The sequence below is a fragment of the Coffea arabica genome, chromosome 11e (assembly GCF_036785885.1).
Source record: "Coffea arabica cultivar ET-39 chromosome 11e, Coffea Arabica ET-39 HiFi, whole genome shotgun sequence".
NCBI lineage: Eukaryota > Viridiplantae > Streptophyta > Magnoliopsida > Gentianales > Rubiaceae > Coffea > Coffea arabica.
In genome coordinates, this window is record NC_092331.1 from 39969582 (window position 1) to 39988916 (window position 19335).

Genomic DNA, 19335 nt, shown 5'->3' on the forward strand with positions numbered 1-19335 from the left:
AAAATTATTTTTATGTTTATTAAATTATTTTTAATTCGTAAACGGGTCATATCGGGTCATATCAGGTCACCACGGGTTGACCCGAAATCGACCGGTTTTCTTTTCGGGTTCATCGGGTCCAACCCGATTCTGACCCGAATTCCCGAAACCTCAACCCAAACCCATTAATTTCGTGTTAGGTTCGTGTCGTGTCGAAAATTGCCACCCCTAGTTGCGGTGATACATTTGCGCCGACAAATTTGAGCGACGATCCGGGCTTTGATCGAGCCGTACCGTTCCTGATTTGTCTCGCGCCTTCAGATCCTCCTTCACGCTTCGACAAGAAGCAAAATATTAAGCAATCGTTCCGACGGAGCTAAATTACTACAGGATAAAGAACGAATAGGAAATTTGGATTTCGAAACAAAAAAGAGAGGGGTGCAACACGAGGACTTCCCAGGGGGTCACCCATCCTAGTACTACTCTCGCCCAAGCACGCTTAACTTCGGAGTTCTGATGGGATCCGGTGCATTAGTGCTGGTATGATCGCACCCGCCATGTTCCTTTCGCGTTATTCTTTTAAACTACCCCGTCCTGCGAAGCAGTGTGGCTTTTCTAGACCGAAATTCATTTTAAGCGTCAATTCAAGCATTTTCCTCTTATCCTTTTATTTATTTACTTTATATATTTTTTTGTTATTGATTTGCACCCTGTTTTTTTCCCTCATCCCGCAACTCTAAATTATCATGAAATCAATCCTTCACGCTTGCAGTTAGGGGTGGCAATTCGGGTCCAAATCAGGTTGGCGGGTCGGGTTCGGGTCAACAGACCCGCCAGAAAATCTGTTGACCCGAACCCCGACCCGCCAACCCGTGACGGGTCAGGTATGCTGACCCGGACCCGAAAATTTCAGGTTTACGGGGCGGCGGGTCGACCCGAAATGACCCGAAACTTAATTTTAATTTATTAATTTATCACTGTAATTTCTAATAAAATCAATTTCTCACAAAACTAATTACATAATCAAGTAATAAAAATTTAAATAAATGATTCCAAATCAAATCTAAAATAAATTAAACACCGTAAAAGTGTTTTATCCCAAGCAAAATATAAAATAAATTAAAACAATACAAAAGTGAAAAATAATATAATATATTATTTGTCCAAGTATAATAATTTCAACTTCACACAAATTAAATAAATTCGTTTAGGATTAAGTAATTAATGCCTTTGAAAAAAAGAATAACTTAGTTTAGTTAGATAAAATTATTTTTATGTTTATTAAATTATTTTTAATTCGTAAACGGGTCATATCGGGTCATATCAGGTCACCACGGGTTGACCCGAAATCGACCGGTTTTCTTTTCGGGTTCATCGGGTCCAACCCGATTCTGACCCGAATTCCCGAAACCTCAACCCAAACCCATTAATTTCGTGTTAGGTTCGTGTCGTGTCGAAAATTGCCACCCCTAGTTGCGGTGATACATTTGCGCCGACAAATTTGAGCGACGATCCGGGCTTTGATCGAGCCGTACCGTTCCTGATTTGTCTCGCGCCTTCAGATCCTCCTTCACGCTTCGACAAGAAGCAAAATATTAAGCAATCGTTCCGACGGAGCTAAATTACTACAGGATAAAGAACGAATAGGAAATTTGGATTTCGAAACAAAAAAGAGAGGGGTGCAACACGAGGACTTCCCAGGGGGTCACCCATCCTAGTACTACTCTCGCCCAAGCACGCTTAACTTCGGAGTTCTGATGGGATCCGGTGCATTAGTGCTGGTATGATCGCACCCGCCATGTTCCTTTCGCGTTATTCTTTTAAACTACCCCGTCCTGCGAAGCAGTGTGGCTTTTCTAGACCGAAATTCATTTTAAGCGTCAATTCAAGCATTTTCCTCTTATCCTTTTATTTATTTACTTTATATATTTTTTTGTTATTGATTTGCACCCTGTTTTTTTCCCTCATCCCGCAACTCTAAATTATCATGAAATCAATCCTTCACGCTTGCAGTTAGGGGTGGCAATTCGGGTCCAAATCAGGTTGGCGGGTCGGGTTCGGGTCAACAGACCCGCCAGAAAATCTGTTGACCCGAACCCCGACCCGCCAACCCGTGACGGGTCAGGTATGCTGACCCGGACCCGAAAATTTCAGGTTTACGGGGCGGCGGGTCGACCCGAAATGACCCGAAACTTAATTTTAATTTATTAATTTATCACTGTAATTTCTAATAAAATCAATTTCTCACAAAACTAATTACATAATCAAGTAATAAAAATTTAAATAAATGATTCCAAATCAAATCTAAAATAAATTAAACACCGTAAAAGTGTTTTATCCCAAGCAAAATATAAAATAAATTAAAACAATACAAAAGTGAAAAATAATATAATATATTATTTGTCCAAGTATAATAATTTCAACTTCACACAAATTAAATAAATTCGTTTAGGATTAAGTAATTAATGCCTTTGAAAAAAAGAATAACTTAGTTTAGTTAGATAAAATTATTTTTATGTTTATTAAATTATTTTTAATTCGTAAACGGGTCATATCGGGTCATATCAGGTCACCACGGGTTGACCCGAAATCGACCGGTTTTCTTTTCGGGTTCATCGGGTCCAACCCGATTCTGACCCGAATTCCCGAAACCTCAACCCAAACCCATTAATTTCGTGTTAGGTTCGTGTCGTGTCGAAAATTGCCACCCCTAGTTGCGGTGATACATTTGCGCCGACAAATTTGAGCGACGATCCGGGCTTTGATCGAGCCGTACCGTTCCTGATTTGTCTCGCGCCTTCAGATCCTCCTTCACGCTTCGACAAGAAGCAAAATATTAAGCAATCGTTCCGACGGAGCTAAATTACTACAGGATAAAGAACGAATAGGAAATTTGGATTTCGAAACAAAAAAGAGAGGGGTGCAACACGAGGACTTCCCAGGGGGTCACCCATCCTAGTACTACTCTCGCCCAAGCACGCTTAACTTCGGAGTTCTGATGGGATCCGGTGCATTAGTGCTGGTATGATCGCACCCGCCATGTTCCTTTCGCGTTATTCTTTTAAACTACCCCGTCCTGCGAAGCAGTGTGGCTTTTCTAGACCGAAATTCATTTTAAGCGTCAATTCAAGCATTTTCCTCTTATCCTTTTATTTATTTACTTTATATATTTTTTTGTTATTGATTTGCACCCTGTTTTTTTCCCTCATCCCGCAACTCTAAATTATCATGAAATCAATCCTTCACGCTTGCAGTTAGGGGTGGCAATTCGGGTCCAAATCAGGTTGGCGGGTCGGGTTCGGGTCAACAGACCCGCCAGAAAATCTGTTGACCCGAACCCCGACCCGCCAACCCGTGACGGGTCAGGTATGCTGACCCGGACCCGAAAATTTCAGGTTTACGGGGCGGCGGGTCGACCCGAAATGACCCGAAACTTAATTTTAATTTATTAATTTATCACTGTAATTTCTAATAAAATCAATTTCTCACAAAACTAATTACATAATCAAGTAATAAAAATTTAAATAAATGATTCCAAATCAAATCTAAAATAAATTAAACACCGTAAAAGTGTTTTATCCCAAGCAAAATATAAAATAAATTAAAACAATACAAAAGTGAAAAATAATATAATATATTATTTGTCCAAGTATAATAATTTCAACTTCACACAAATTAAATAAATTCGTTTAGGATTAAGTAATTAATGCCTTTGAAAAAAAGAATAACTTAGTTTAGTTAGATAAAATTATTTTTATGTTTATTAAATTATTTTTAATTCGTAAACGGGTCATATCGGGTCATATCAGGTCACCACGGGTTGACCCGAAATCGACCGGTTTTCTTTTCGGGTTCATCGGGTCCAACCCGATTCTGACCCGAATTCCCGAAACCTCAACCCAAACCCATTAATTTCGTGTTAGGTTCGTGTCGTGTCGAAAATTGCCACCCCTAGTTGCGGTGATACATTTGCGCCGACAAATTTGAGCGACGATCCGGGCTTTGATCGAGCCGTACCGTTCCTGATTTGTCTCGCGCCTTCAGATCCTCCTTCACGCTTCGACAAGAAGCAAAATATTAAGCAATCGTTCCGACGGAGCTAAATTACTACAGGATAAAGAACGAATAGGAAATTTGGATTTCGAAACAAAAAAGAGAGGGGTGCAACACGAGGACTTCCCAGGGGGTCACCCATCCTAGTACTACTCTCGCCCAAGCACGCTTAACTTCGGAGTTCTGATGGGATCCGGTGCATTAGTGCTGGTATGATCGCACCCGCCATGTTCCTTTCGCGTTATTCTTTTAAACTACCCCGTCCTGCGAAGCAGTGTGGCTTTTCTAGACCGAAATTCATTTTAAGCGTCAATTCAAGCATTTTCCTCTTATCCTTTTATTTATTTACTTTATATATTTTTTTGTTATTGATTTGCACCCTGTTTTTTTCCCTCATCCCGCAACTCTAAATTATCATGAAATCAATCCTTCACGCTTGCAGTTAGGGGTGGCAATTCGGGTCCAAATCAGGTTGGCGGGTCGGGTTCGGGTCAACAGACCCGCCAGAAAATCTGTTGACCCGAACCCCGACCCGCCAACCCGTGACGGGTCAGGTATGCTGACCCGGACCCGAAAATTTCAGGTTTACGGGGCGGCGGGTCGACCCGAAATGACCCGAAACTTAATTTTAATTTATTAATTTATCACTGTAATTTCTAATAAAATCAATTTCTCACAAAACTAATTACATAATCAAGTAATAAAAATTTAAATAAATGATTCCAAATCAAATCTAAAATAAATTAAACACCGTAAAAGTGTTTTATCCCAAGCAAAATATAAAATAAATTAAAACAATACAAAAGTGAAAAATAATATAATATATTATTTGTCCAAGTATAATAATTTCAACTTCACACAAATTAAATAAATTCGTTTAGGATTAAGTAATTAATGCCTTTGAAAAAAAGAATAACTTAGTTTAGTTAGATAAAATTATTTTTATGTTTATTAAATTATTTTTAATTCGTAAACGGGTCATATCGGGTCATATCAGGTCACCACGGGTTGACCCGAAATCGACCGGTTTTCTTTTCGGGTTCATCGGGTCCAACCCGATTCTGACCCGAATTCCCGAAACCTCAACCCAAACCCATTAATTTCGTGTTAGGTTCGTGTCGTGTCGAAAATTGCCACCCCTAGTTGCGGTGATACATTTGCGCCGACAAATTTGAGCGACGATCCGGGCTTTGATCGAGCCGTACCGTTCCTGATTTGTCTCGCGCCTTCAGATCCTCCTTCACGCTTCGACAAGAAGCAAAATATTAAGCAATCGTTCCGACGGAGCTAAATTACTACAGGATAAAGAACGAATAGGAAATTTGGATTTCGAAACAAAAAAGAGAGGGGTGCAACACGAGGACTTCCCAGGGGGTCACCCATCCTAGTACTACTCTCGCCCAAGCACGCTTAACTTCGGAGTTCTGATGGGATCCGGTGCATTAGTGCTGGTATGATCGCACCCGCCATGTTCCTTTCGCGTTATTCTTTTAAACTACCCCGTCCTGCGAAGCAGTGTGGCTTTTCTAGACCGAAATTCATTTTAAGCGTCAATTCAAGCATTTTCCTCTTATCCTTTTATTTATTTACTTTATATATTTTTTTGTTATTGATTTGCACCCTGTTTTTTTCCCTCATCCCGCAACTCTAAATTATCATGAAATCAATCCTTCACGCTTGCAGTTAGGGGTGGCAATTCGGGTCCAAATCAGGTTGGCGGGTCGGGTTCGGGTCAACAGACCCGCCAGAAAATCTGTTGACCCGAACCCCGACCCGCCAACCCGTGACGGGTCAGGTATGCTGACCCGGACCCGAAAATTTCAGGTTTACGGGGCGGCGGGTCGACCCGAAATGACCCGAAACTTAATTTTAATTTATTAATTTATCACTGTAATTTCTAATAAAATCAATTTCTCACAAAACTAATTACATAATCAAGTAATAAAAATTTAAATAAATGATTCCAAATCAAATCTAAAATAAATTAAACACCGTAAAAGTGTTTTATCCCAAGCAAAATATAAAATAAATTAAAACAATACAAAAGTGAAAAATAATATAATATATTATTTGTCCAAGTATAATAATTTCAACTTCACACAAATTAAATAAATTCGTTTAGGATTAAGTAATTAATGCCTTTGAAAAAAAGAATAACTTAGTTTAGTTAGATAAAATTATTTTTATGTTTATTAAATTATTTTTAATTCGTAAACGGGTCATATCGGGTCATATCAGGTCACCACGGGTTGACCCGAAATCGACCGGTTTTCTTTTCGGGTTCATCGGGTCCAACCCGATTCTGACCCGAATTCCCGAAACCTCAACCCAAACCCATTAATTTCGTGTTAGGTTCGTGTCGTGTCGAAAATTGCCACCCCTAGTTGCGGTGATACATTTGCGCCGACAAATTTGAGCGACGATCCGGGCTTTGATCGAGCCGTACCGTTCCTGATTTGTCTCGCGCCTTCAGATCCTCCTTCACGCTTCGACAAGAAGCAAAATATTAAGCAATCGTTCCGACGGAGCTAAATTACTACAGGATAAAGAACGAATAGGAAATTTGGATTTCGAAACAAAAAAGAGAGGGGTGCAACACGAGGACTTCCCAGGGGGTCACCCATCCTAGTACTACTCTCGCCCAAGCACGCTTAACTTCGGAGTTCTGATGGGATCCGGTGCATTAGTGCTGGTATGATCGCACCCGCCATGTTCCTTTCGCGTTATTCTTTTAAACTACCCCGTCCTGCGAAGCAGTGTGGCTTTTCTAGACCGAAATTCATTTTAAGCGTCAATTCAAGCATTTTCCTCTTATCCTTTTATTTATTTACTTTATATATTTTTTTGTTATTGATTTGCACCCTGTTTTTTTCCCTCATCCCGCAACTCTAAATTATCATGAAATCAATCCTTCACGCTTGCAGTTAGGGGTGGCAATTCGGGTCCAAATCAGGTTGGCGGGTCGGGTTCGGGTCAACAGACCCGCCAGAAAATCTGTTGACCCGAACCCCGACCCGCCAACCCGTGACGGGTCAGGTATGCTGACCCGGACCCGAAAATTTCAGGTTTACGGGGCGGCGGGTCGACCCGAAATGACCCGAAACTTAATTTTAATTTATTAATTTATCACTGTAATTTCTAATAAAATCAATTTCTCACAAAACTAATTACATAATCAAGTAATAAAAATTTAAATAAATGATTCCAAATCAAATCTAAAATAAATTAAACACCGTAAAAGTGTTTTATCCCAAGCAAAATATAAAATAAATTAAAACAATACAAAAGTGAAAAATAATATAATATATTATTTGTCCAAGTATAATAATTTCAACTTCACACAAATTAAATAAATTCGTTTAGGATTAAGTAATTAATGCCTTTGAAAAAAAGAATAACTTAGTTTAGTTAGATAAAATTATTTTTATGTTTATTAAATTATTTTTAATTCGTAAACGGGTCATATCGGGTCATATCAGGTCACCACGGGTTGACCCGAAATCGACCGGTTTTCTTTTCGGGTTCATCGGGTCCAACCCGATTCTGACCCGAATTCCCGAAACCTCAACCCAAACCCATTAATTTCGTGTTAGGTTCGTGTCGTGTCGAAAATTGCCACCCCTAGTTGCGGTGATACATTTGCGCCGACAAATTTGAGCGACGATCCGGGCTTTGATCGAGCCGTACCGTTCCTGATTTGTCTCGCGCCTTCAGATCCTCCTTCACGCTTCGACAAGAAGCAAAATATTAAGCAATCGTTCCGACGGAGCTAAATTACTACAGGATAAAGAACGAATAGGAAATTTGGATTTCGAAACAAAAAAGAGAGGGGTGCAACACGAGGACTTCCCAGGGGGTCACCCATCCTAGTACTACTCTCGCCCAAGCACGCTTAACTTCGGAGTTCTGATGGGATCCGGTGCATTAGTGCTGGTATGATCGCACCCGCCATGTTCCTTTCGCGTTATTCTTTTAAACTACCCCGTCCTGCGAAGCAGTGTGGCTTTTCTAGACCGAAATTCATTTTAAGCGTCAATTCAAGCATTTTCCTCTTATCCTTTTATTTATTTACTTTATATATTTTTTTGTTATTGATTTGCACCCTGTTTTTTTCCCTCATCCCGCAACTCTAAATTATCATGAAATCAATCCTTCACGCTTGCAGTTAGGGGTGGCAATTCGGGTCCAAATCAGGTTGGCGGGTCGGGTTCGGGTCAACAGACCCGCCAGAAAATCTGTTGACCCGAACCCCGACCCGCCAACCCGTGACGGGTCAGGTATGCTGACCCGGACCCGAAAATTTCAGGTTTACGGGGCGGCGGGTCGACCCGAAATGACCCGAAACTTAATTTTAATTTATTAATTTATCACTGTAATTTCTAATAAAATCAATTTCTCACAAAACTAATTACATAATCAAGTAATAAAAATTTAAATAAATGATTCCAAATCAAATCTAAAATAAATTAAACACCGTAAAAGTGTTTTATCCCAAGCAAAATATAAAATAAATTAAAACAATACAAAAGTGAAAAATAATATAATATATTATTTGTCCAAGTATAATAATTTCAACTTCACACAAATTAAATAAATTCGTTTAGGATTAAGTAATTAATGCCTTTGAAAAAAAGAATAACTTAGTTTAGTTAGATAAAATTATTTTTATGTTTATTAAATTATTTTTAATTCGTAAACGGGTCATATCGGGTCATATCAGGTCACCACGGGTTGACCCGAAATCGACCGGTTTTCTTTTCGGGTTCATCGGGTCCAACCCGATTCTGACCCGAATTCCCGAAACCTCAACCCAAACCCATTAATTTCGTGTTAGGTTCGTGTCGTGTCGAAAATTGCCACCCCTAGTTGCGGTGATACATTTGCGCCGACAAATTTGAGCGACGATCCGGGCTTTGATCGAGCCGTACCGTTCCTGATTTGTCTCGCGCCTTCAGATCCTCCTTCACGCTTCGACAAGAAGCAAAATATTAAGCAATCGTTCCGACGGAGCTAAATTACTACAGGATAAAGAACGAATAGGAAATTTGGATTTCGAAACAAAAAAGAGAGGGGTGCAACACGAGGACTTCCCAGGGGGTCACCCATCCTAGTACTACTCTCGCCCAAGCACGCTTAACTTCGGAGTTCTGATGGGATCCGGTGCATTAGTGCTGGTATGATCGCACCCGCCATGTTCCTTTCGCGTTATTCTTTTAAACTACCCCGTCCTGCGAAGCAGTGTGGCTTTTCTAGACCGAAATTCATTTTAAGCGTCAATTCAAGCATTTTCCTCTTATCCTTTTATTTATTTACTTTATATATTTTTTTGTTATTGATTTGCACCCTGTTTTTTTCCCTCATCCCGCAACTCTAAATTATCATGAAATCAATCCTTCACGCTTGCAGTTAGGGGTGGCAATTCGGGTCCAAATCAGGTTGGCGGGTCGGGTTCGGGTCAACAGACCCGCCAGAAAATCTGTTGACCCGAACCCCGACCCGCCAACCCGTGACGGGTCAGGTATGCTGACCCGGACCCGAAAATTTCAGGTTTACGGGGCGGCGGGTCGACCCGAAATGACCCGAAACTTAATTTTAATTTATTAATTTATCACTGTAATTTCTAATAAAATCAATTTCTCACAAAACTAATTACATAATCAAGTAATAAAAATTTAAATAAATGATTCCAAATCAAATCTAAAATAAATTAAACACCGTAAAAGTGTTTTATCCCAAGCAAAATATAAAATAAATTAAAACAATACAAAAGTGAAAAATAATATAATATATTATTTGTCCAAGTATAATAATTTCAACTTCACACAAATTAAATAAATTCGTTTAGGATTAAGTAATTAATGCCTTTGAAAAAAAGAATAACTTAGTTTAGTTAGATAAAATTATTTTTATGTTTATTAAATTATTTTTAATTCGTAAACGGGTCATATCGGGTCATATCAGGTCACCACGGGTTGACCCGAAATCGACCGGTTTTCTTTTCGGGTTCATCGGGTCCAACCCGATTCTGACCCGAATTCCCGAAACCTCAACCCAAACCCATTAATTTCGTGTTAGGTTCGTGTCGTGTCGAAAATTGCCACCCCTAGTTGCGGTGATACATTTGCGCCGACAAATTTGAGCGACGATCCGGGCTTTGATCGAGCCGTACCGTTCCTGATTTGTCTCGCGCCTTCAGATCCTCCTTCACGCTTCGACAAGAAGCAAAATATTAAGCAATCGTTCCGACGGAGCTAAATTACTACAGGATAAAGAACGAATAGGAAATTTGGATTTCGAAACAAAAAAGAGAGGGGTGCAACACGAGGACTTCCCAGGGGGTCACCCATCCTAGTACTACTCTCGCCCAAGCACGCTTAACTTCGGAGTTCTGATGGGATCCGGTGCATTAGTGCTGGTATGATCGCACCCGCCATGTTCCTTTCGCGTTATTCTTTTAAACTACCCCGTCCTGCGAAGCAGTGTGGCTTTTCTAGACCGAAATTCATTTTAAGCGTCAATTCAAGCATTTTCCTCTTATCCTTTTATTTATTTACTTTATATATTTTTTTGTTATTGATTTGCACCCTGTTTTTTTCCCTCATCCCGCAACTCTAAATTATCATGAAATCAATCCTTCACGCTTGCAGTTAGGGGTGGCAATTCGGGTCCAAATCAGGTTGGCGGGTCGGGTTCGGGTCAACAGACCCGCCAGAAAATCTGTTGACCCGAACCCCGACCCGCCAACCCGTGACGGGTCAGGTATGCTGACCCGGACCCGAAAATTTCAGGTTTACGGGGCGGCGGGTCGACCCGAAATGACCCGAAACTTAATTTTAATTTATTAATTTATCACTGTAATTTCTAATAAAATCAATTTCTCACAAAACTAATTACATAATCAAGTAATAAAAATTTAAATAAATGATTCCAAATCAAATCTAAAATAAATTAAACACCGTAAAAGTGTTTTATCCCAAGCAAAATATAAAATAAATTAAAACAATACAAAAGTGAAAAATAATATAATATATTATTTGTCCAAGTATAATAATTTCAACTTCACACAAATTAAATAAATTCGTTTAGGATTAAGTAATTAATGCCTTTGAAAAAAAGAATAACTTAGTTTAGTTAGATAAAATTATTTTTATGTTTATTAAATTATTTTTAATTCGTAAACGGGTCATATCGGGTCATATCAGGTCACCACGGGTTGACCCGAAATCGACCGGTTTTCTTTTCGGGTTCATCGGGTCCAACCCGATTCTGACCCGAATTCCCGAAACCTCAACCCAAACCCATTAATTTCGTGTTAGGTTCGTGTCGTGTCGAAAATTGCCACCCCTAGTTGCGGTGATACATTTGCGCCGACAAATTTGAGCGACGATCCGGGCTTTGATCGAGCCGTACCGTTCCTGATTTGTCTCGCGCCTTCAGATCCTCCTTCACGCTTCGACAAGAAGCAAAATATTAAGCAATCGTTCCGACGGAGCTAAATTACTACAGGATAAAGAACGAATAGGAAATTTGGATTTCGAAACAAAAAAGAGAGGGGTGCAACACGAGGACTTCCCAGGGGGTCACCCATCCTAGTACTACTCTCGCCCAAGCACGCTTAACTTCGGAGTTCTGATGGGATCCGGTGCATTAGTGCTGGTATGATCGCACCCGCCATGTTCCTTTCGCGTTATTCTTTTAAACTACCCCGTCCTGCGAAGCAGTGTGGCTTTTCTAGACCGAAATTCATTTTAAGCGTCAATTCAAGCATTTTCCTCTTATCCTTTTATTTATTTACTTTATATATTTTTTTGTTATTGATTTGCACCCTGTTTTTTTCCCTCATCCCGCAACTCTAAATTATCATGAAATCAATCCTTCACGCTTGCAGTTAGGGGTGGCAATTCGGGTCCAAATCAGGTTGGCGGGTCGGGTTCGGGTCAACAGACCCGCCAGAAAATCTGTTGACCCGAACCCCGACCCGCCAACCCGTGACGGGTCAGGTATGCTGACCCGGACCCGAAAATTTCAGGTTTACGGGGCGGCGGGTCGACCCGAAATGACCCGAAACTTAATTTTAATTTATTAATTTATCACTGTAATTTCTAATAAAATCAATTTCTCACAAAACTAATTACATAATCAAGTAATAAAAATTTAAATAAATGATTCCAAATCAAATCTAAAATAAATTAAACACCGTAAAAGTGTTTTATCCCAAGCAAAATATAAAATAAATTAAAACAATACAAAAGTGAAAAATAATATAATATATTATTTGTCCAAGTATAATAATTTCAACTTCACACAAATTAAATAAATTCGTTTAGGATTAAGTAATTAATGCCTTTGAAAAAAAGAATAACTTAGTTTAGTTAGATAAAATTATTTTTATGTTTATTAAATTATTTTTAATTCGTAAACGGGTCATATCGGGTCATATCAGGTCACCACGGGTTGACCCGAAATCGACCGGTTTTCTTTTCGGGTTCATCGGGTCCAACCCGATTCTGACCCGAATTCCCGAAACCTCAACCCAAACCCATTAATTTCGTGTTAGGTTCGTGTCGTGTCGAAAATTGCCACCCCTAGTTGCGGTGATACATTTGCGCCGACAAATTTGAGCGACGATCCGGGCTTTGATCGAGCCGTACCGTTCCTGATTTGTCTCGCGCCTTCAGATCCTCCTTCACGCTTCGACAAGAAGCAAAATATTAAGCAATCGTTCCGACGGAGCTAAATTACTACAGGATAAAGAACGAATAGGAAATTTGGATTTCGAAACAAAAAAGAGAGGGGTGCAACACGAGGACTTCCCAGGGGGTCACCCATCCTAGTACTACTCTCGCCCAAGCACGCTTAACTTCGGAGTTCTGATGGGATCCGGTGCATTAGTGCTGGTATGATCGCACCCGCCATGTTCCTTTCGCGTTATTCTTTTAAACTACCCCGTCCTGCGAAGCAGTGTGGCTTTTCTAGACCGAAATTCATTTTAAGCGTCAATTCAAGCATTTTCCTCTTATCCTTTTATTTATTTACTTTATATATTTTTTTGTTATTGATTTGCACCCTGTTTTTTTCCCTCATCCCGCAACTCTAAATTATCATGAAATCAATCCTTCACGCTTGCAGTTAGGGGTGGCAATTCGGGTCCAAATCAGGTTGGCGGGTCGGGTTCGGGTCAACAGACCCGCCAGAAAATCTGTTGACCCGAACCCCGACCCGCCAACCCGTGACGGGTCAGGTATGCTGACCCGGACCCGAAAATTTCAGGTTTACGGGGCGGCGGGTCGACCCGAAATGACCCGAAACTTAATTTTAATTTATTAATTTATCACTGTAATTTCTAATAAAATCAATTTCTCACAAAACTAATTACATAATCAAGTAATAAAAATTTAAATAAATGATTCCAAATCAAATCTAAAATAAATTAAACACCGTAAAAGTGTTTTATCCCAAGCAAAATATAAAATAAATTAAAACAATACAAAAGTGAAAAATAATATAATATATTATTTGTCCAAGTATAATAATTTCAACTTCACACAAATTAAATAAATTCGTTTAGGATTAAGTAATTAATGCCTTTGAAAAAAAGAATAACTTAGTTTAGTTAGATAAAATTATTTTTATGTTTATTAAATTATTTTTAATTCGTAAACGGGTCATATCGGGTCATATCAGGTCACCACGGGTTGACCCGAAATCGACCGGTTTTCTTTTCGGGTTCATCGGGTCCAACCCGATTCTGACCCGAATTCCCGAAACCTCAACCCAAACCCATTAATTTCGTGTTAGGTTCGTGTCGTGTCGAAAATTGCCACCCCTAGTTGCGGTGATACATTTGCGCCGACAAATTTGAGCGACGATCCGGGCTTTGATCGAGCCGTACCGTTCCTGATTTGTCTCGCGCCTTCAGATCCTCCTTCACGCTTCGACAAGAAGCAAAATATTAAGCAATCGTTCCGACGGAGCTAAATTACTACAGGATAAAGAACGAATAGGAAATTTGGATTTCGAAACAAAAAAGAGAGGGGTGCAACACGAGGACTTCCCAGGGGGTCACCCATCCTAGTACTACTCTCGCCCAAGCACGCTTAACTTCGGAGTTCTGATGGGATCCGGTGCATTAGTGCTGGTATGATCGCACCCGCCATGTTCCTTTCGCGTTATTCTTTTAAACTACCCCGTCCTGCGAAGCAGTGTGGCTTTTCTAGACCGAAATTCATTTTAAGCGTCAATTCAAGCATTTTCCTCTTATCCTTTTATTTATTTACTTTATATATTTTTTTGTTATTGATTTGCACCCTGTTTTTTTCCCTCATCCCGCAACTCTAAATTATCATGAAATCAATCCTTCACGCTTGCAGTTAGGGGTGGCAATTCGGGTCCAAATCAGGTTGGCGGGTCGGGTTCGGGTCAACAGACCCGCCAGAAAATCTGTTGACCCGAACCCCGACCCGCCAACCCGTGACGGGTCAGGTATGCTGACCCGGACCCGAAAATTTCAGGTTTACGGGGCGGCGGGTCGACCCGAAATGACCCGAAACTTAATTTTAATTTATTAATTTATCACTGTAATTTCTAATAAAATCAATTTCTCACAAAACTAATTACATAATCAAGTAATAAAAATTTAAATAAATGATTCCAAATCAAATCTAAAATAAATTAAACACCGTAAAAGTGTTTTATCCCAAGCAAAATATAAAATAAATTAAAACAATACAAAAGTGAAAAATAATATAATATATTATTTGTCCAAGTATAATAATTTCAACTTCACACAAATTAAATAAATTCGTTTAGGATTAAGTAATTAATGCCTTTGAAAAAAAGAATAACTTAGTTTAGTTAGATAAAATTATTTTTATGTTTATTAAATTATTTTTAATTCGTAAACGGGTCATATCGGGTCATATCAGGTCACCACGGGTTGACCCGAAATCGACCGGTTTTCTTTTCGGGTTCATCGGGTCCAACCCGATTCTGACCCGAATTCCCGAAACCTCAACCCAAACCCATTAATTTCGTGTTAGGTTCGTGTCGTGTCGAAAATTGCCACCCCTAGTTGCGGTGATACATTTGCGCCGACAAATTTGAGCGACGATCCGGGCTTTGATCGAGCCGTACCGTTCCTGATTTGTCTCGCGCCTTCAGATCCTCCTTCACGCTTCGACAAGAAGCAAAATATTAAGCAATCGTTCCGACGGAGCTAAATTACTACAGGATAAAGAACGAATAGGAAATTTGGATTTCGAAACAAAAAAGAGAGGGGTGCAACACGAGGACTTCCCAGGGGGTCACCCATCCTAGTACTACTCTCGCCCAAGCACGCTTAACTTCGGAGTTCTGATGGGATCCGGTGCATTAGTGCTGGTATGATCGCACCCGCCATGTTCCTTTCGCGTTATTCTTTTAAACTACCCCGTCCTGCGAAGCAGTGTGGCTTTTCTAGACCGAAATTCATTTTAAGCGTCAATTCAAGCATTTTCCTCTTATCCTTTTATTTATTTACTTTATATATTTTTTTGTTATTGATTTGCACCCTGTTTTTTTCCCTCATCCCGCAACTCTAAATTATCATGAAATCAATCCTTCACGCTTGCAGTTAGGGGTGGCAATTCGGGTCCAAATCAGGTTGGCGGGTCGGGTTCGGGTCAACAGACCCGCCAGAAAATCTGTTGACCCGAACCCCGACCCGCCAACCCGTGACGGGTCAGGTATGCTGACCCGGACCCGAAAATTTCAGGTTTACGGGGCGGCGGGTCGACCCGAAATGACCCGAAACTTAATTTTAATTTATTAATTTATCACTGTAATTTCTAATAAAATCAATTTCTCACAAAACTAATTACATAATCAAGTAATAAAAATTTAAATAAATGATTCCAAATCAAATCTAAAATAAATTAAACACCGTAAAAGTGTTTTATCCCAAGCAAAATATAAAATAAATTAAAACAATACAAAAGTGAAAAATAATATAATATATTATTTGTCCAAGTATAATAATTTCAACTTCACACAAATTAAATAAATTCGTTTAGGATTAAGTAATTAATGCCTTTGAAAAAAAGAATAACTTAGTTTAGTTAGATAAAATTATTTTTATGTTTATTAAATTATTTTTAATTCGTAAACGGGTCATATCGGGTCATATCAGGTCACCACGGGTTGACCCGAAATCGACCGGTTTTCTTTTCGGGTTCATCGGGTCCAACCCGATTCTGACCCGAATTCCCGAAACCTCAACCCAAACCCATTAATTTCGTGTTAGGTTCGTGTCGTGTCGAAAATTGCCACCCCTAGTTGCGGTGATACATTTGCGCCGACAAATTTGAGCGACGATCCGGGCTTTGATCGAGCCGTACCGTTCCTGATTTGTCTCGCGCCTTCAGATCCTCCTTCACGCTTCGACAAGAAGCAAAATATTAAGCAATCGTTCCGACGGAGCTAAATTACTACAGGATAAAGAACGAATAGGAAATTTGGATTTCGAAACAAAAAAGAGAGGGGTGCAACACGAGGACTTCCCAGGGGGTCACCCATCCTAGTACTACTCTCGCCCAAGCACGCTTAACTTCGGAGTTCTGATGGGATCCGGTGCATTAGTGCTGGTATGATCGCACCCGCCATGTTCCTTTCGCGTTATTCTTTTAAACTACCCCGTCCTGCGAAGCAGTGTGGCTTTTCTAGACCGAAATTCGAAGCAGTGTGGCTTTTCTAGACCGAAATTCATTTTAAGCGTCAATTCAAGCATTTTCCTCTTATCCTTTTATTTATTTACTTTATATATTTTTTTGTTATTGATTTGCACCCTGTTTTTTTCCCTCATCCCGCAACTCTAAATTATCATGAAATCAATCCTTCACGCTTGCAGTTAGGGGTGGCAATTCGGGTCCAAATCAGGTTGGCGGGTCGGGTTCGGGTCAACAGACCCGCCAGAAAATCTGTTGACCCGAACCCCGACCCGCCAACCCGTGACGGGTCAGGTATGCTGACCCGGACCCGAAAATTTCAGGTTTACGGGGCGGCGGGTCGACCCGAAATGACCCGAAACTTAATTTTAATTTATTAATTTATCACTGTAATTTCTAATAAAATCAATTTCTCACAAAACTAATTACATAATCAAGTAATAAAAATTTAAATAAATGATTCCAAATCAAATCTAAAATAAATTAAACACCGTAAATAAATTAAAACAATACAAAAGTGAAAAATAATATAATATATTATTTGTCCAAGTACAATAATTTCAACTTCACACAAATTAAATAAATTCGTTTAGGATTAAGTAATTAATGCCTTTGAAAAAAAGAATAACTTAGTTTAGTTAGATAAAATTATTTTTATGTTTATTAAATTATTTTTAATTCGTAAACGGGTCATATCGGGTCATATCAGGTCACCACGGGTTGACCCGAAATCGACCGGTTTTCTTTTCGGGTTCATCGGGTCCAACCCGATTCTGACCCGAATTCCCGAAACCTCAACCCAAACCCATTAATTTCGTGTTAGGTTCGTGTCGTGTCGAAAATTGCCACCCCTAGTTGCGGTGATGCATTTGCGCCGACAAATTTGAGCGACGATCCGGGCTTTGATCGAGCCGTACCGTTCCTGATTTGTCTCGCGCCTTCAGATCCTCCTTCACGCTTCGACAAGAAGCAAAATATTAAGCAATCGTTCCGACGGAGCTAAATTACTACAGGATAAAGAACGAATAGGAAATTTGGATTTCGAAACAAAAAAGAGAGGGGTGCAACACGAGGACTTCCCAGGGGGTCACCCATCCTAGTACTACTCTCGCCCAAGCACGCTTAACTTCGGAGTTCTGATGGGATCCGGTGCATTAGTGCTGGTATGATCGCACCCGCCATGTTCCTTTCGCGTTATTCTTTTAAACTACCCCGTCCTGCGAAGCAGTGTGGCTTTTCTAGACCGAAATTCATTTTAAGCGTCAATTCAAGCATTTTCCTCTTATCCTTTTATTTATTTACTTTATATTTTTTTTTGTTATTGATTTGCACCCTGTTTTTTTCCCTCATCCCGCAACTCTAAATTATCATGAAATCAATCCTTCACGCTTGCAGTTAGGGGTGGCAATTCGGGTCCAAATCAGGTTGGCGGGTCGGGTTCGGGTCAACAGACCCGCCAGAAAATCTGTTGACCCGAACCCCGACCCGCCAACCCGTGACGGGTCAGGTATGCTGACCCGAACCCGAAAATTTCAGGTTTACGGGGCGGCGGGTCGACCCGAAATGACCCGAAACTTAATTTTAATTTATTAATTTATCACTGTAATTTCTAATAAAATCAATTTCTCACAAAACTAATTACATAATCAAGTAATAAAAATTTAAATAAATGATTCCAAATCAAATCTAAAATAAATTAAACACCGTAAAAGTGTTTTATCCCAAGCAAAATATAAAATAAATTAAAACAATACAAAAGTGAAAAATAATATAATATATTATTTGTCCAAGTACAATAATTTCAACTTCACACAAATTAAATAAATTCGTTTAGGATTAAGTAATTAATGCCTTTGAAAAAAAGAATAACTTAGTTTAGTTAGATAAAATTATTTTTATGTTTATTAAATTATTTTTAATTCGTAAACGGGTCATATCGGGTCATATCAGGTCACCACGGGTTGACCCGAAATCGACCGGTTTTCTTTTCGGGTTCATCGGGTCCAACCCGATTCTGACCCGAATTCCCGAAACCTCAACCCAAACCCATTAATTTCGTGTTAGGTTCGTGTCGTGTCGAAAATTGCCACCCCTAGTTGCGGTGATGCATTTGCGCCGACAAATTTGAGCGACGATCCGGGCTTTGATCGAGCCGTACCGTTCCTGATTTGTCTCGCGCCTTCAGATCCTCCTTCACGCTTCGACAAGAAGCAAAATATTAAGCAATCGTTCCGACGGAGCTAAATTACTACAGGATAAAGAACGAATAGGAAATTTGGATTTCGAAACAAAAAAGAGAGGGGTGCAACACGAGGACTTCCCAGGGGGTCACCCATCCTAGTACTACTCTCGCCCAAGCACGCTTAACTTCGGAGTTCTGATGGGATCCGGTGCATTAGTGCTGGTATGATCGCACCCGCCATGTTCCTTTCGCGTTATTCTTTTAAACTACCCCGTCCTGCGAAGCAGTGTGGCTTTTCTAGACCGAAATTCATTTTAAGCGTCAATTCAAGCATTTTCCTCTTATCCTTTTATTTATTTACTTTATATTTTTTTTTGTTATTGATTTGCACCCTGTTTTTTTCCCTCATCCCGCAACTCT

At 39.8% G+C, this 19335-nt stretch overlaps 16 non-coding genes across 16 annotated transcripts; all 16 read right to left on the minus strand.

The window, feature by feature from the left end:
• Positions 1-414: 414 nt before the first annotated feature.
• Positions 415-533, minus strand: LOC140026779 (5S ribosomal RNA). The gene has a single exon (XR_011830732.1). It is a non-coding gene; the product is annotated as a 5S ribosomal RNA (ribosomal RNA).
• A 1122-nt stretch (positions 534-1655) lies between these two features.
• Positions 1656-1774, minus strand: LOC140026790 (5S ribosomal RNA). Its single transcript, XR_011830743.1, has one exon. It is a non-coding gene; the product is annotated as a 5S ribosomal RNA (ribosomal RNA).
• Positions 1775-2896: 1122 nt separating this feature from the next.
• On the minus strand, positions 2897-3015 carry LOC140026802 (5S ribosomal RNA). Its single transcript, XR_011830755.1, has one exon. It is a non-coding gene; the product is annotated as a 5S ribosomal RNA (ribosomal RNA).
• A 1122-nt stretch (positions 3016-4137) lies between these two features.
• Positions 4138-4256, minus strand: LOC140026813 (5S ribosomal RNA). The gene has a single exon (XR_011830766.1). It is a non-coding gene; the product is annotated as a 5S ribosomal RNA (ribosomal RNA).
• Positions 4257-5378: 1122 nt separating this feature from the next.
• On the minus strand, positions 5379-5497 carry LOC140026824 (5S ribosomal RNA). Its single transcript, XR_011830777.1, has one exon. It is a non-coding gene; the product is annotated as a 5S ribosomal RNA (ribosomal RNA).
• A 1122-nt stretch (positions 5498-6619) lies between these two features.
• LOC140026835 (5S ribosomal RNA) lies at positions 6620-6738 on the minus strand. The gene has a single exon (XR_011830788.1). It is a non-coding gene; the product is annotated as a 5S ribosomal RNA (ribosomal RNA).
• A 1122-nt stretch (positions 6739-7860) lies between these two features.
• LOC140026846 (5S ribosomal RNA) lies at positions 7861-7979 on the minus strand. Its single transcript, XR_011830799.1, has one exon. It is a non-coding gene; the product is annotated as a 5S ribosomal RNA (ribosomal RNA).
• A 1122-nt stretch (positions 7980-9101) lies between these two features.
• Positions 9102-9220, minus strand: LOC140026857 (5S ribosomal RNA). The gene has a single exon (XR_011830810.1). It is a non-coding gene; the product is annotated as a 5S ribosomal RNA (ribosomal RNA).
• Positions 9221-10342: 1122 nt separating this feature from the next.
• On the minus strand, positions 10343-10461 carry LOC140026868 (5S ribosomal RNA). Its single transcript, XR_011830821.1, has one exon. It is a non-coding gene; the product is annotated as a 5S ribosomal RNA (ribosomal RNA).
• Positions 10462-11583: 1122 nt separating this feature from the next.
• On the minus strand, positions 11584-11702 carry LOC140026879 (5S ribosomal RNA). The gene has a single exon (XR_011830832.1). It is a non-coding gene; the product is annotated as a 5S ribosomal RNA (ribosomal RNA).
• Positions 11703-12824: 1122 nt separating this feature from the next.
• LOC140026890 (5S ribosomal RNA) lies at positions 12825-12943 on the minus strand. Its single transcript, XR_011830843.1, has one exon. It is a non-coding gene; the product is annotated as a 5S ribosomal RNA (ribosomal RNA).
• A 1122-nt stretch (positions 12944-14065) lies between these two features.
• LOC140026901 (5S ribosomal RNA) lies at positions 14066-14184 on the minus strand. Its single transcript, XR_011830854.1, has one exon. It is a non-coding gene; the product is annotated as a 5S ribosomal RNA (ribosomal RNA).
• Positions 14185-15306: 1122 nt separating this feature from the next.
• LOC140026913 (5S ribosomal RNA) lies at positions 15307-15425 on the minus strand. The gene has a single exon (XR_011830866.1). It is a non-coding gene; the product is annotated as a 5S ribosomal RNA (ribosomal RNA).
• Positions 15426-16547: 1122 nt separating this feature from the next.
• On the minus strand, positions 16548-16666 carry LOC140026924 (5S ribosomal RNA). Its single transcript, XR_011830877.1, has one exon. It is a non-coding gene; the product is annotated as a 5S ribosomal RNA (ribosomal RNA).
• Positions 16667-17791: 1125 nt separating this feature from the next.
• On the minus strand, positions 17792-17910 carry LOC140026935 (5S ribosomal RNA). The gene has a single exon (XR_011830888.1). It is a non-coding gene; the product is annotated as a 5S ribosomal RNA (ribosomal RNA).
• Positions 17911-19032: 1122 nt separating this feature from the next.
• LOC140026946 (5S ribosomal RNA) lies at positions 19033-19151 on the minus strand. Its single transcript, XR_011830899.1, has one exon. It is a non-coding gene; the product is annotated as a 5S ribosomal RNA (ribosomal RNA).
• Between the last annotated feature and the right edge of the window lie 184 nt (positions 19152-19335).